This window comes from Nelusetta ayraudi, unplaced genomic scaffold (genome assembly GCF_046127955.1).
Source record: "Nelusetta ayraudi isolate G7.1 ecotype Tasmania unplaced genomic scaffold, CSIRO-AGI_Nayr_v1 ptg000018l, whole genome shotgun sequence".
Lineage (NCBI taxonomy): Eukaryota > Metazoa > Chordata > Actinopteri > Tetraodontiformes > Monacanthidae > Nelusetta > Nelusetta ayraudi.
The window spans coordinates 4,577,501-4,589,935 of record NW_027466068.1 but is presented as its reverse complement, the minus strand read 5'-3'; the positions used below and the strand labels follow the sequence as shown (position 1 = coordinate 4,589,935).

The 12,435-nt window shown below is 41.4% G+C and overlaps 1 protein-coding gene across 2 annotated transcripts in view; it reads right to left on the bottom strand.

Annotated features, from left to right (window-relative positions):
* Positions 1-12,435, bottom strand: part of wscd2 (WSC domain containing 2) — a 33,169-nt gene that overhangs the window by 20,310 nt on the left and 424 nt on the right. Inside the window, exon 1 of one of the 2 annotated variants that reach the window (XM_076025995.1) lies at positions 10,184-10,608. The exons of the other annotated variant lie outside the window; for it this stretch is intronic. The gene's annotated coding sequence lies outside the window, so the exon portion shown is untranslated. Of the gene's footprint in view, positions 1-10,183; positions 10,609-12,435 lie in introns of those variants that run through there. 2 annotated transcript variants of the gene reach the window in all.

Genomic DNA, 12,435 nt, shown 5'->3' with positions numbered 1-12,435 from the left:
GGAATAAATCCAAAGATTTATTCCACACTACGCTGAAAAAGAAAATCAAAAAAAATATAGCAACTGAATGGTAATATCTAATGCATAAATGGTGTCATTGTAAATACCAGTGGGCCTGACACGGGAGAGGCTGAAGAGACCAATCACAAAGGGGCTTTCAAAGCAAACCACATTAGGTCTAAAATGTCGCTCATGATGGCAGGCAAAAGCTTATTGTAATCCTGATAATACTCAGTGTTCCATTAAGCTCGGTGGTAACCTTCTACACTGACAGAGGCGAGGTAAAATGGTCTAAAAATAATGTAATCCTCCTCTTCGAGTGGAGGGAGAGGTAACATTAACCGTCGTAACCGTCATTGAGTGCTCTCAGGAGTGAACACCTTCAATGGTTTCGGAGAAAATTAGGAATAGTGGTGCACAAGACAGCAACTGGACAAAACCCAAAATTAATATTATTATTTTTACAGTCAAACACAGTGGGCCGCTATTACTGGGACAGGAACACACACAAAAAAAAGTCTTGGCACTAGTCGCGTATCAGAAAGATGAAAAATGAGTAAGAAATCCACCCTGCGAGAAAACGCTGGCATGAATCGGTCCGACTCTGACGGCTTCGCAGAGGACTAAATTATTCAGCGACAGGGACGTGCTGTCATCGGAAGATCAAATTAAATCTCCCACAAAGCCATCCATTCTAAATATCCACCGTTCAGCGACACCTTCACTCAGCACTTGGGGATCTCTCCGCTTTAATTAAAGCAAATTCTGGGCGCCCTGCTCCAATTGGAGACTAGGAGAGCTTCTGACACATTCAGGAGGCTGAAGAGAAGGCAAAGGAGAAATGATGCGTAAGAATGACGTCCTTTGTTCTGAGGCATTTTAAACAATATTGTTCATCTATACACATGCACACACACACACATACACACATTATGCCACTGTGCCATATGGATGAAAAATAGAATAAACCTGTAAAATATTAACGCTAACATGCAGTGAAAACATAAATTGTTGATGAGGGTATAAACCTCAGAAATGATCACTTATACCTGGACGTTATTCTTTGGTTTTGTATGATTTTAATGTGTTTTGAAACCCTACTTGTTGTTTTTTTAATTCATTCCAGAAATGATGCTGCCATTATCTCATCCACCAACACATTAAGATGCACAAAAAAAAGAAGAAATTCCACTCAAGCCAAAGACTCCAAGGTTAACAAACAGTAACATAAACATTGTTTGGTGGAAGAAATTGTCATTACATTTTCAATTTTCTTTTTCCGACTATTTCTAACTTTTATGTTTTGTACGTAAGACTTTTGCAGTTAGCAGTTTGTTTGTCTTTTCTTTTTTTCACACTCTGTGAAAATAACCGACTTGCAAACAGAATTTGAAGACTCTCTGAAGATGCTGCCATGAGTTACGGCACAGAGTCAAGGTCATAGAGAAAAGGAGGAGTTGCAACCAAGAGAGATTGCACGCATACAGGCACAGACTACTGCGTCTATGCTAAGCAATTAAATGTACCTTCATGTACTATGTATAATCACATATTTTTATATACACAACAAGTGTGCGTGTGTTTGGGGATTCTGGCTGGCTGACAGCCGCCTGCTTTGAGACTGGGTGCTGCAGGATAAATAAAATATGACAACCCCACAGTAGTGTTTCGCTCTCTCTCTGATTAAGCGAAACCAACATCTACGATGCAATGGAATAAAGTGCATGTGGGTGAAAACAAAAAGAACAAGTGTTGTGTCCTCCAAAGAAAATCTTAATGTTACTGCTGATCCTGGCCACAACCTATTTTCTCTCACCCTTCCCATGGCCTCACACTGACACTTTGGGTTAGGAGAGCCTGGGTTTTAAATTTCCACCTCTGCCGTTTGCTCCAAAGAAAACCTCTCAGCGAGCTGTGTACCTCTCAGGTAATTGGAAAAGACAATGCTGCTGGCTTTTACATGCTGGTTAGCAACAACAAGATCCCCAACTCCCTGGATGATGAAGTGGAAGACTTTAAGCATTCTTAGCAAGAGTTCTCAGCATAAAACATTATTTTTTTTGTAACGTGATCTCATAAAAAACAACAACTAAACATCAACTGCGAAAACAACATTTTTTTTATTCACATATTTTCATTTTCTGTTAAGTTTATTACAATTCACCAGACCAATATCTATGACATGCCTGAGAATGATGAGCTGACGTTTTCTTTGATAAACAATCCTGTCTTCACAATTTCAATCTAAACTGTGGAAAGCCATGTTCTTAGGGAGGCAGCCCAGATGACTCCCCGACCACCTCCACCAGCTCTCCTGAGGGCACCCCATGGCATTTTCAGGCCAGCCGGGAGACATAGCCCCTGCAGGGTGTCCTCAGTATGCCAAAAACCCACCCATCCCTAGGGAGGCGTCCAGGAGGCATCTTGGCCAAATGCCCGAGCCTCCTCTCAATGCAGGGGAGCAGCGGCTCTACTCTGACATCCTCCTGAATGCTGCGCTTCTCACCTTTATTCACCCTACCCATAAACGAATAGAGAAAATGTTGGAGGTTTGTTCAGCCTAATGCAGATGCGATGGAACACCGGCGCGGTGGGCAAAGGGAGTGAGACCCTAACCTCGATTCGGCCGGTGGACGACAAGAGAATAGTCAGCCACGGCACTATTTGAAAACATGCATGAGGACTGTAAATGTGTTTTGGAACATCAAGCAACTTTAGTTTGAAGGCTATTTGCAAAGTAGAGCCGATGAATCGTGTCAATAAACCGCTAGCCACTACCGCTAACTCCGTGCTCTGCTTGTGTTGTGTTCGCTGGCAGCGAAACTTAAGAGGCGGCGATTCTGACTTGCAAGTTTCGTAAGTTTCACTCCTTATAGCGACTTTAACGCTGCTAGCTTGTTAACAGCAGTCGAATAGAGTTGTTGCTGTTTTGTGCTTTGTGTGGACTTAAGTTGTGCAGATATTCTTGTCTAATAATAAACGGCTGTGAGACTCAAGTGATCATTTCAGCGTCTACATTTTCTCTTCTAGGACAGTGTTTTGATACAAGTCAACAGTATTAAACAAAATCATTCTAAGCCCTACGAAAATGTCTTGCACAAAACAAGACAATTTCCTGCTCCGTCCTACCCTCACTTGAATAAGACCCTAAAATACTTGAACTCCTCTGCTTGTGGCAGGGCTTACCTCCGAACCCAGATTGGGCAATTCACCCTTTGTCAGGCTGAGGACCATGGCTCAGATTTGGAGGTGTGGTCCACATACCATCCACTTCCCTTTCGGCTGTGAACTCTTCTTGCAAAAGTTGCTGGTCAGAGTACAATGACGACAAAAGGACCACATCATCTGCAAACAGCAGCAATGAAATTCTTAGGCAATGGAAGCGGATGCCCCCAGTTGGTACGTCAGAGCCAACTCCACCGACAAATATTACGGGCTTGTTTGAGGGTTCTGCTTAGCCCCCAGATTCCAAAAAGAAGCTTTTGAGGGGTTGGATTCTTGCTTCCAGCTGGAAATGAATGGTTAACGTGAAGACTTGAGTGTAAAAATAAGCTCTTGCTTGGAGTGTTTATAAATAGACCATGCTTGTCTACTGTTGATCATCTTTAGAAATAAATCCCTTTGGATAAAATGACCTGAGAGCCAATTCAGGACACAAGTTAAGTGGTCACCTTAAGGAATTCAGGATGAACTGTACATCCCTGGATTTTCATATAACTTCAAAGTTTAATTAGGATCAGCCTGTTTTATTTGACCCTAGTGGATAGAAATTAATTAAATGTATGAACTCATTGGGGAGTTTATGAATGGTGCTTCGGTGACAAGGCTTTCACATGTACACACTGACAGTGAGGGGAAGTGGCATGTCCTCCACGCATTGTCGATAAACGTTGCAGCCATGCTGAATGTGGGATGGTTGACTCCTCGACTTTCACAGCTTCCGACTGAATGGGTCTTTTCCGAGGGCATGGTCAGCCGTGAACTTGAGAGCTGTGACTTCTGAGCTACAATAGAAAGCGCAATGACCCGATTTCCAGCGACGTTGGTGGTGTCGGTCGGCTCAGACAGGCGCACATTCACCAACCCGAAGGACGCGGATAAATTCCTGGATGATAACAGAATCCCACGGCAGACTTGTACCCCAGGTAAAGGCGTGGGGAACAATTAAATCTTCATACAGCCATGTCTGACTCCGAACTACATGCCCCGTTGCATGAGAACAGGTTGTTTATTTGTTTATCATTATTATAGGTGTTATTATTTTGCTCTTTTTTGAACTTCTTCGTCTTCGGTAAGGAGGGAGCGGGTGGGAGCACAAGATATCATGGACGGTTTCGAGCCTAGTAGGTTAGATTTAGGAGATGTTTGTTCTCAGAAGGGAAGGAAGGAGGGATCGAGGGCCCCGGAGGACACTGTTATATTGTTCTGTTTTCTTTGGTTCTATGTTTGTTCATGTTCTAAGGCAGTATTTCTGATTTTTTGGTACTACAATGTTGGAGTTCTTACAGCTAATGGGGGATCAATCAATGCTCACCACATTTATAGAAATGATTACTACGTCTTCAAATAATGGTGATATTGCAAGAATCGTAAGCTGGAATGTCAGAGGATTAAACCATCCAGTCAAAAGAGGAAAAGTAATGGCTCACTTAAAAAGTTTAAAAGCAGACGTTATTTACCTACAGGAGACGCACATCAAAAACACAGTCAAACAAAAACTACGCTTTGGGTGGGGATCACAGGTATTTCAGTCGAATTTTGGTTCTAGAGCCAGAGGAGTGGCTATAATTATTAAGAAAAAAATATCATTTGACCACAAATGTACAATCGGAGATCCCAACGGTAGATTCTTAATTGTGTCAGGAATACTTAATGGTACTCCAGTAACTCTAATAAACATTTACGGTCCAAACTTTGATGACCCATCATTTTTTCAAACGGTTTTGAATAGAATTCCAGAAGTAGGTGCCACAAATATTATACTCGGGGGTGATTTCAATTGCATAATTGATGCATCATTGGACAAACTGTCACAGAAGACACCGGTTAATAGCAAATCCAGTGAAGCCCTGAAAAACATAATGCACAGCTTAAATTTGATTGATATCTGGAGGTTGCGCAATCCTGACACTAGAGCCTATTCTTTTTTTCCCCCTGTGCACAAGTCGTACTCAAGGATTGATTTCATGTTATTGGACTCGAACCTGATTTCCAATGTTGTTAGCTCACACTATCATAATATCCTGATAAGTGACCATGCCCCATTGTCACTGGACATCAGATTTAAACACCACAAGGATGCTCACTCCTGGAGATTCGACAACACCATCTTAAAAGATAAAAACTTCTTGAAATTCATGTCAGAAAAATTGCCAGAGATTATAGCTACAAATGACACAGGAGACGTCGACGATTCTACACTATGGGAGGCTATTAAAGCAGTGCTGAGAGGCAATATCATCTCGTTTATGGCAAACAGGAAGAAACAATCTGAAAAAAGATTAGCAGAGCTAGATGAGTCAATTACCGAACTAGAAAATTCATACCGAATCTCGCCAGACTATAACACCCTAAAGTCCGTAATATCTCAGAGACAGGAGTATAACACAATCTTATCCTCCCAGGTCAACAAACAGTTGAACCGAATTAAACAGTTGCAATTTGAAATCGGAGATAAACCCCAAAAATTACTAGCACGCCAACTGAGGCACATTCAAGCCTCACGAGCTATACATAGAGTAAGATCAAGCTCACAAACTATTCTTACAGACCCCAAAGAAATAAATACACATTTTAGGGAGTTCTACTCAAATCTGTATAAATCAAATGGTGATCACGATATCGCCAGAATTAAATCCTTTCTCTCCCAACTAAACTTGCCACAACTAAGCCCTGAAGCAGTAGCCCTGCTCGATAAGGAAATCTCTGAAGAGGAGATTATACAAGCAATTAAGGAATCTCCAAATAACAAAACTCCTGGCCCTGACGGGTTCACTGTAGAATTTTATAAATGTTTCTACAAGGAATTAGCCCCACTTCTAATACGTATGTTTCAACATTCGGCATCAAAGGGCAGATTACCCCAAACACTTTACAGAGCAAACATCTCACTCATTCTAAAGAAAGACAGGGACGAATTAGAAGCTGCATCCTACAGGCCAGTGTCACTGATTCCAAATGAAACAAAATTGATTAGCAGAATTCTAGCAAATCGCTTAAAAACCTATATACATACGATAATTCATACTGACCAAACAGGATTTATTCCTAACAGACACATTTATTTCAATCTAAGGCGTCTATTCAATATACTCTACACTAAACATAGTACAGAAACGGTTATAATTTCAGTCGACGCTCAAAAGGCCTTCGACCAGGTCGAATGGTCGTACATGTATGAGACCTTAAACGCATTCGGTTTTGGCAAAGCATTTGTAGATTGGATTCGAATTCTGTATGCCAACCCAACTGCGAGTGTTATTACAAATCAAGATGCCTCTGCAGAATTCCCTCTACTCCGAGGAACAAGACAGGGCGATCCTAGCTCCCCCTTCCTCTTTGACCTGGTCATAGAAACGCTAGCTGTAAAAATCCGCCAGCACCCCAGGATATCACCCGTCTCTCTGAAAGGGAAAAAACACCACCTGTCCCTGTACGCGGATGATATACTATTATTTGTATCTAACCCTGAAGACTCTATTCCATCGATCATGGAAGTATTCAACCACTTTGGCTCCCTTTCAGGATTCCAAATAAATTGGGAAAAAAGTGAATTAATGCCGGTGCACTTAAATCACAACAGCACCTCACTAAGGTCTGTCCCCTTTAGAATTGCAAAGGATAGATTTACGTATCTAGGGGTGTCTGTCACCAGGAAACCTGGTTTACTACTCGAAGAAAATTTGAACTTAAAAATCAACCAGCTGAAGAAAAATATCGAGGTATGGGACACCCTCCCTCTATCGCTAGTTGGGAGAGTAAACGCCATCAAAATGGTAGTTTTGCCACGCTTTTTGTACATATTTCAATCCATACCGTCCTACATCCCACAAAGTTTTTTCAGGAAATTAGACTCAATAGTCACCCCTTTTCTTTGGCAAAACAAAGTTGCACGCATTAGCAAAAAACATCTCTGTAAACCAAAGCAAGAAGGAGGTTTTGGTCTCCCAGACTTTAAATGTTTCTACTGGGCGGCACAGCTAAACATTCTGATTTTCTGGAGGTGCTCTAACTTCACTGAGGATACAAACAACCCATCCCCTGCCTGGCTTTCTTTGGAGCAAGCAACTTGTGAGGGGTCCTCGCTTCCAGCCTTATTGAACAGCCCAATTAAAATGAACAAATCACTCTACAACGGTGACTTTGTAATACATAACTCAATTAAAATCTGGAGCCAGATTAGTTCACATTTGAAGGTCCCGAAAATGTATAGAGATGCGCCTATTCATGACAACCATGCCTTCAAGCCGGCAACTGAAGACCCGGTGTTTGCTCTATGGAGGGAGAAAGGAGTGAGAACTTTGAGCGATCTATATCAGGGGGGGCACCTAATGTCATTCGAACAGTTAAAAGCTAAGCATAGCTTTCCAGCCTCACACTTTTTCCGTTATCTACAGATTAGAAACTTTATAAGAACACATATAACAACGCTTTCAGAGATTCCTCTGCACCCAACACTTGAAAGAATAATTAAGATTACACCGGGCAAAAAAGGAGCGGTGTCAAGTTTATACCAGATTCTCTTTAGCCACATAGAAATAAGCACAGGAAAACAAAAGTCTGAGTGGGAGGTTGAGTTGGGGATCCCCTTTTCTACTGATTACTGGGAAAAATGCCTCTTGAATATAAATCGCTGCTCAATAAATGCCAGACATAAACTAATTCAGTTCAAAATTATACATAGACTGCACTACTCGAAACAAAAAGTAAACAAAATGTTTCCGAATGTATCTGACTTGTGTAACAAATGCAAAACTCAGGTTGGAACACTTACTCACCAACGTTGGACATGTCCCAGGCTTCACCTATTCTGGTCTTCAGTATTTGATTTTTGTTCAAAGGCTTTACACAGGCGATGCAAACCTTGCCCACTGGTGGCCATTCTAGGCTCGGCGGGAAACTCAACTCCATACTCCAACACCTCAATATCTGTACAACAGTCTCTGTGTTTTGGTACCATCCTGGCTAAAAGGCTTATTTTGAGACACTGGAAGTCAGATAATGTACCTACTATCGAAATGTGGATGAGGGATCTCAGCGAGTCCCTATGCATGGAGGAACTAAGATATAAAAATGCAGGCAGACTGGGAATTTTTGATAAAGTATGGGAACCTGTACTGAAATACATGAAGGCCATGAGAGAAACCAGTTTTTCAGTGTGAAGACACCATTGTAAAATGTCAATGCAGTAACTTTGGACTCCACCTGCAAATTCCTGCTGTGTGTAATGACACGCCATATTGTCACACTTCATTTATTCATGCTTGATAATGCTGCCTTGTTCTTGTTTGATGTTAAGGTTGAGACCGTTCCTGTTTTTTTTTGTTTTGTTTTTTTTGTTTTTTTTACTTTATTTTATTTTGTTATTTTTTGTTTTGTTCTGTTTTTGTTTATGTATTTATTATTTTCATTTTTATTTTATTCATTCATTTTCACTATTACTGTTATATATAAATGTTTTCCAATTTAATTGAATTATATTTCCTGTACCTGTATGACAAAAAAAAAAAAAAGATTATGATTGCCTCATGAGAAACATGTATCCAACAATAAAAATATATATAAATAATAAAAATAATATTAAAAAAAAAAAAAAAAAGAAAGCGCAATGACATGCCTACCTCAGTCTTTAAACTAACAGGTCATTTTGTGGTAATCAAAACACTAAATCTTAACCAACTAATGTTTCCCCACCATCTGTCTCCATGGTGATTATCTTGATGCAGCATAAACAGAAGAGGCTTGCTGTTTGAATAATCCCCCTTTAAACTCAAAATCTGTCTGAGATTAGATGTTCATTTAACAAGACCCGTCCTGCTCCTCGGACTTTGGAATTATTCATTACCTTGTTGTGAATTAAATCCACGACTACAGTAGAAATGGCCTCTCATGTAGTTTAATCTGTCCTGTCCAGTAATGTATCCGCCTCAGGCAGAATGTGCACACGGGACAGCGCTGCCACCATAGGCATTAATGATTTTTTTTCTTTTGTTTAAAAAAAAAGACATATGCCGTGTCAGTGTGGCGGAGAGCAAGGCTGTTACAAAATAGCGCAATCGGTATGAAAGTTCTTGAAGATTTTTCCTCCCTTAATAACGGTGGAATTCCTGTTATTGATACTTCTGTTTGACCTGAAAACAGTGAGTTACGCATTTGGTTGAGCTACAACAACTCTCTTGGCGGAACAAGCAGCAGCGTGTAGCAATGACCGTCACTCCCAAAAGTCCTTGCAAGCGTGACGGTCCCAGCTGATCTGACGACCACAGATCAGAGGAAGTTGATGCTTTGCAGCATTTGGAGCAATGCTGCATGTGTCTCCCAACACGCAGTGTTGTTCCAAGAGCTACATCCATCGATTATTGAAACCAGTCAAACTAAAGAATTTAAACATGACCATCACATTGCCAAGAGAGAGAGCAAAGTAATTTATCATCTGTTAGCGCGTCAAGGGACCAGTATCACCGAAAAATGTGTCCCAAATAAATAAATACACAAATAAGAATGAATTAAATAAACATAATTAATTTACCGTATATACTGGATCACCCCGTAAGTGACCCTACTTCCCTCCATATTGGTCCACTCCATCGGTCATAAAGCACCGTGTTTTTTCCGTGCCATGTGTGTATTTTATTAGTATTATTATTATTTTTACCCCCTATCAGAAAACATGCACACAACATGTCATGAGTAACTGTCTCACTGGTATGAGACTAGCAGGGTAAGGTTTCTGATGCACTGACTTTAATCGGTGCAAGCATCAACTATCATATATATATATATATATATATATATATATATATATATATATATATATATATATATATATATATATATATATATATATATATATATATGTACATATATATATATATATATATATATATATATATATATATATATATATATATATATATATATATATATGCTCTAAATCTCCTGCATGCATCTGCAGCGTCCTCACCTGGTCCTCAGGTCGAGTCGACGGACGGCTCGGCGCAACAAACTGTCTGAGGCGGCGGCAGCGGCAGCAGCAGCAGCGGCAGCGTCATCGCCTCCACCGCGGTGTATCAGCGGCACAGGAGCTGTGTCCGGCGGCGACTGGCGGTCCCGTTCACCGTGTGCACGGCTCGACGCAGGCGGGTGGGCAAACTAACTGGCTCTGTCAATCCAATTAGCTCGGGCCTCGTTTCAATAATCCGCTGCAGCCTGAAGACTGCGGACGAACGGCGCCACACACTCCCAGCCGCCACACGAGGGGGAGTGGACGGACGAATGGATGGATGGGTGGGATAAATAAATAAATAAATAAATAAATAAATAGATTAAAAAGGGGGCCTCCCTCTAATAAACAGCGCAGTTGGCTCAGCTCTACGGTCGCTGCCCCTCTCCTCCCCCACCACTCTCCCCTCAGCACCGGTCATTGGTTTGACGCAAAGCTGTGATGTGCGCGGGGAGGGGAGGGATCCCCCGTTCCCCGTGTGTCCGGATGTCCGAGATAAGGGGATAGGAAGAGGGGGTGGTGGGGCATACCAACCCCCTTCTCCACCAAAACCGAGGCGCACGGATACACACAGCACCGCCTGCTGTATTTAAAGAGACAGCGGGGTCCGTGAAAGGTGGGCTTGTGGTGGCGGCGGTGATGCTGGAGGGAAGTATTGGGACGTTCCTGAAATGTGTTCACTCTCTCACCGTATTTTCCCCAAAATAGGGTACGCGAGCTGCGCGGAGGTTTGTGTGGGGTTGTTGAGCCTCGTGTAAGTATCTCTGTTCTTACCGTGGGTTCATAGAAAACACAAGCCTCCTGTACCGCGGTGAAATTAGTTTCAAGTTGGATAATTCGACAGACATTCGCGCTCCGGGAAGACCGCTTCTGTCCCACCAAGTGCGCCAGCCACTTATTTCAAGTGCACCCGTATTGCAGACTTTACAGTAAACACACGGAGACAGAAGACGGCTACAGCGTGTTCTGTCTTCCTGTTTCAAAATAAAAGTGTGGGATATTCAATCAGAATCTGAATACTTTGTTAATCCAGAGGTCTATTTTGTGCAGAAATTTTAAAACAGAGATACAGTATTTGAAGAAAAAAAAAGAGAGACTTATAAATATGTTACAACGCAGGTTTTGATTAATAATGTCACATGACCGATTAGATATTCAGCTGAAATGAAAATATTTTCATATAACAATTATGAATGATTTGAAAATGTAGGAGGAAAAAAACAGGTGTGCCTCATGTAGCCAGTGGAGGAATATGATTCTACACTGATTCTGAGTCTTTTAAGTCTTTTCCGAATTTTTATGATTTTTTTTTTTTTATTATACAGAAACATACACACATACATCCACACTCATACACACACGTGGATAAAATAGCATGGCACTAAGGATACGGGTGAGGAAAGGCCACCAATGGGTGGCCATCCACGCAGAGAGGCACCATAGTCTGCTGTCACAGGGAGCGTCGCCTCAGATACGACGAGAGAATAGTCAACCACGGCAATATTTGAAAACATGTATGAGGACTGTGAGTGTATTGTGACCTCAAGCAACATTAGTTTTAAGACTACTTGCAACGTACAACCCCTGAATCGTGTTGATGAACTGTTAGCCACCACCCCTAACTCCGTGCTCTGCTTGTTATGTGTGCTGTGTTAGGGTTAGGGTTAGGGTTCAGGGTTAGGGTTAGGGTTGATTCTGCTAACCCTAGCAGAATCATAGTACTCCACTGGCTACATGAGGCACACCTGTTTTTTTTCCTCCCACATTTTCAAATCATTCATAATTGTTATATGAAAATATTTTCATTTCAGCTGAATATCTAATCGGTCATGTGACATTATTAATCAAAACCTGCGTTGTAACATATTTATAAGTCTCTCTTTTTTTTTTTCTTCAAATACTGTATCTCTGTTTTAAAATTTCTGCACAAAATAGACCTCTGGATTAACAAAGTATTCAGATTCTGATTGAATATCCCACACTTTTATTTTGAAACAGGAAGACAGAACACGCTGTAAACCGTCTTCTGTCTCCGTGTGTTTACTGTAAAGTCTGCAATACGGGTGCACTTGAAATGAGTGGCTGGGAGACTTGGTGGAACAGAAGCGGTTTTCCCGGAGCGCAAATGTCTGTCGAATATCCAACTTGAAACTAATTCCACCGCGGTGCCTCCTGTGTGGTTATTAGTTTGATCGCATACATCTTTTTCAATC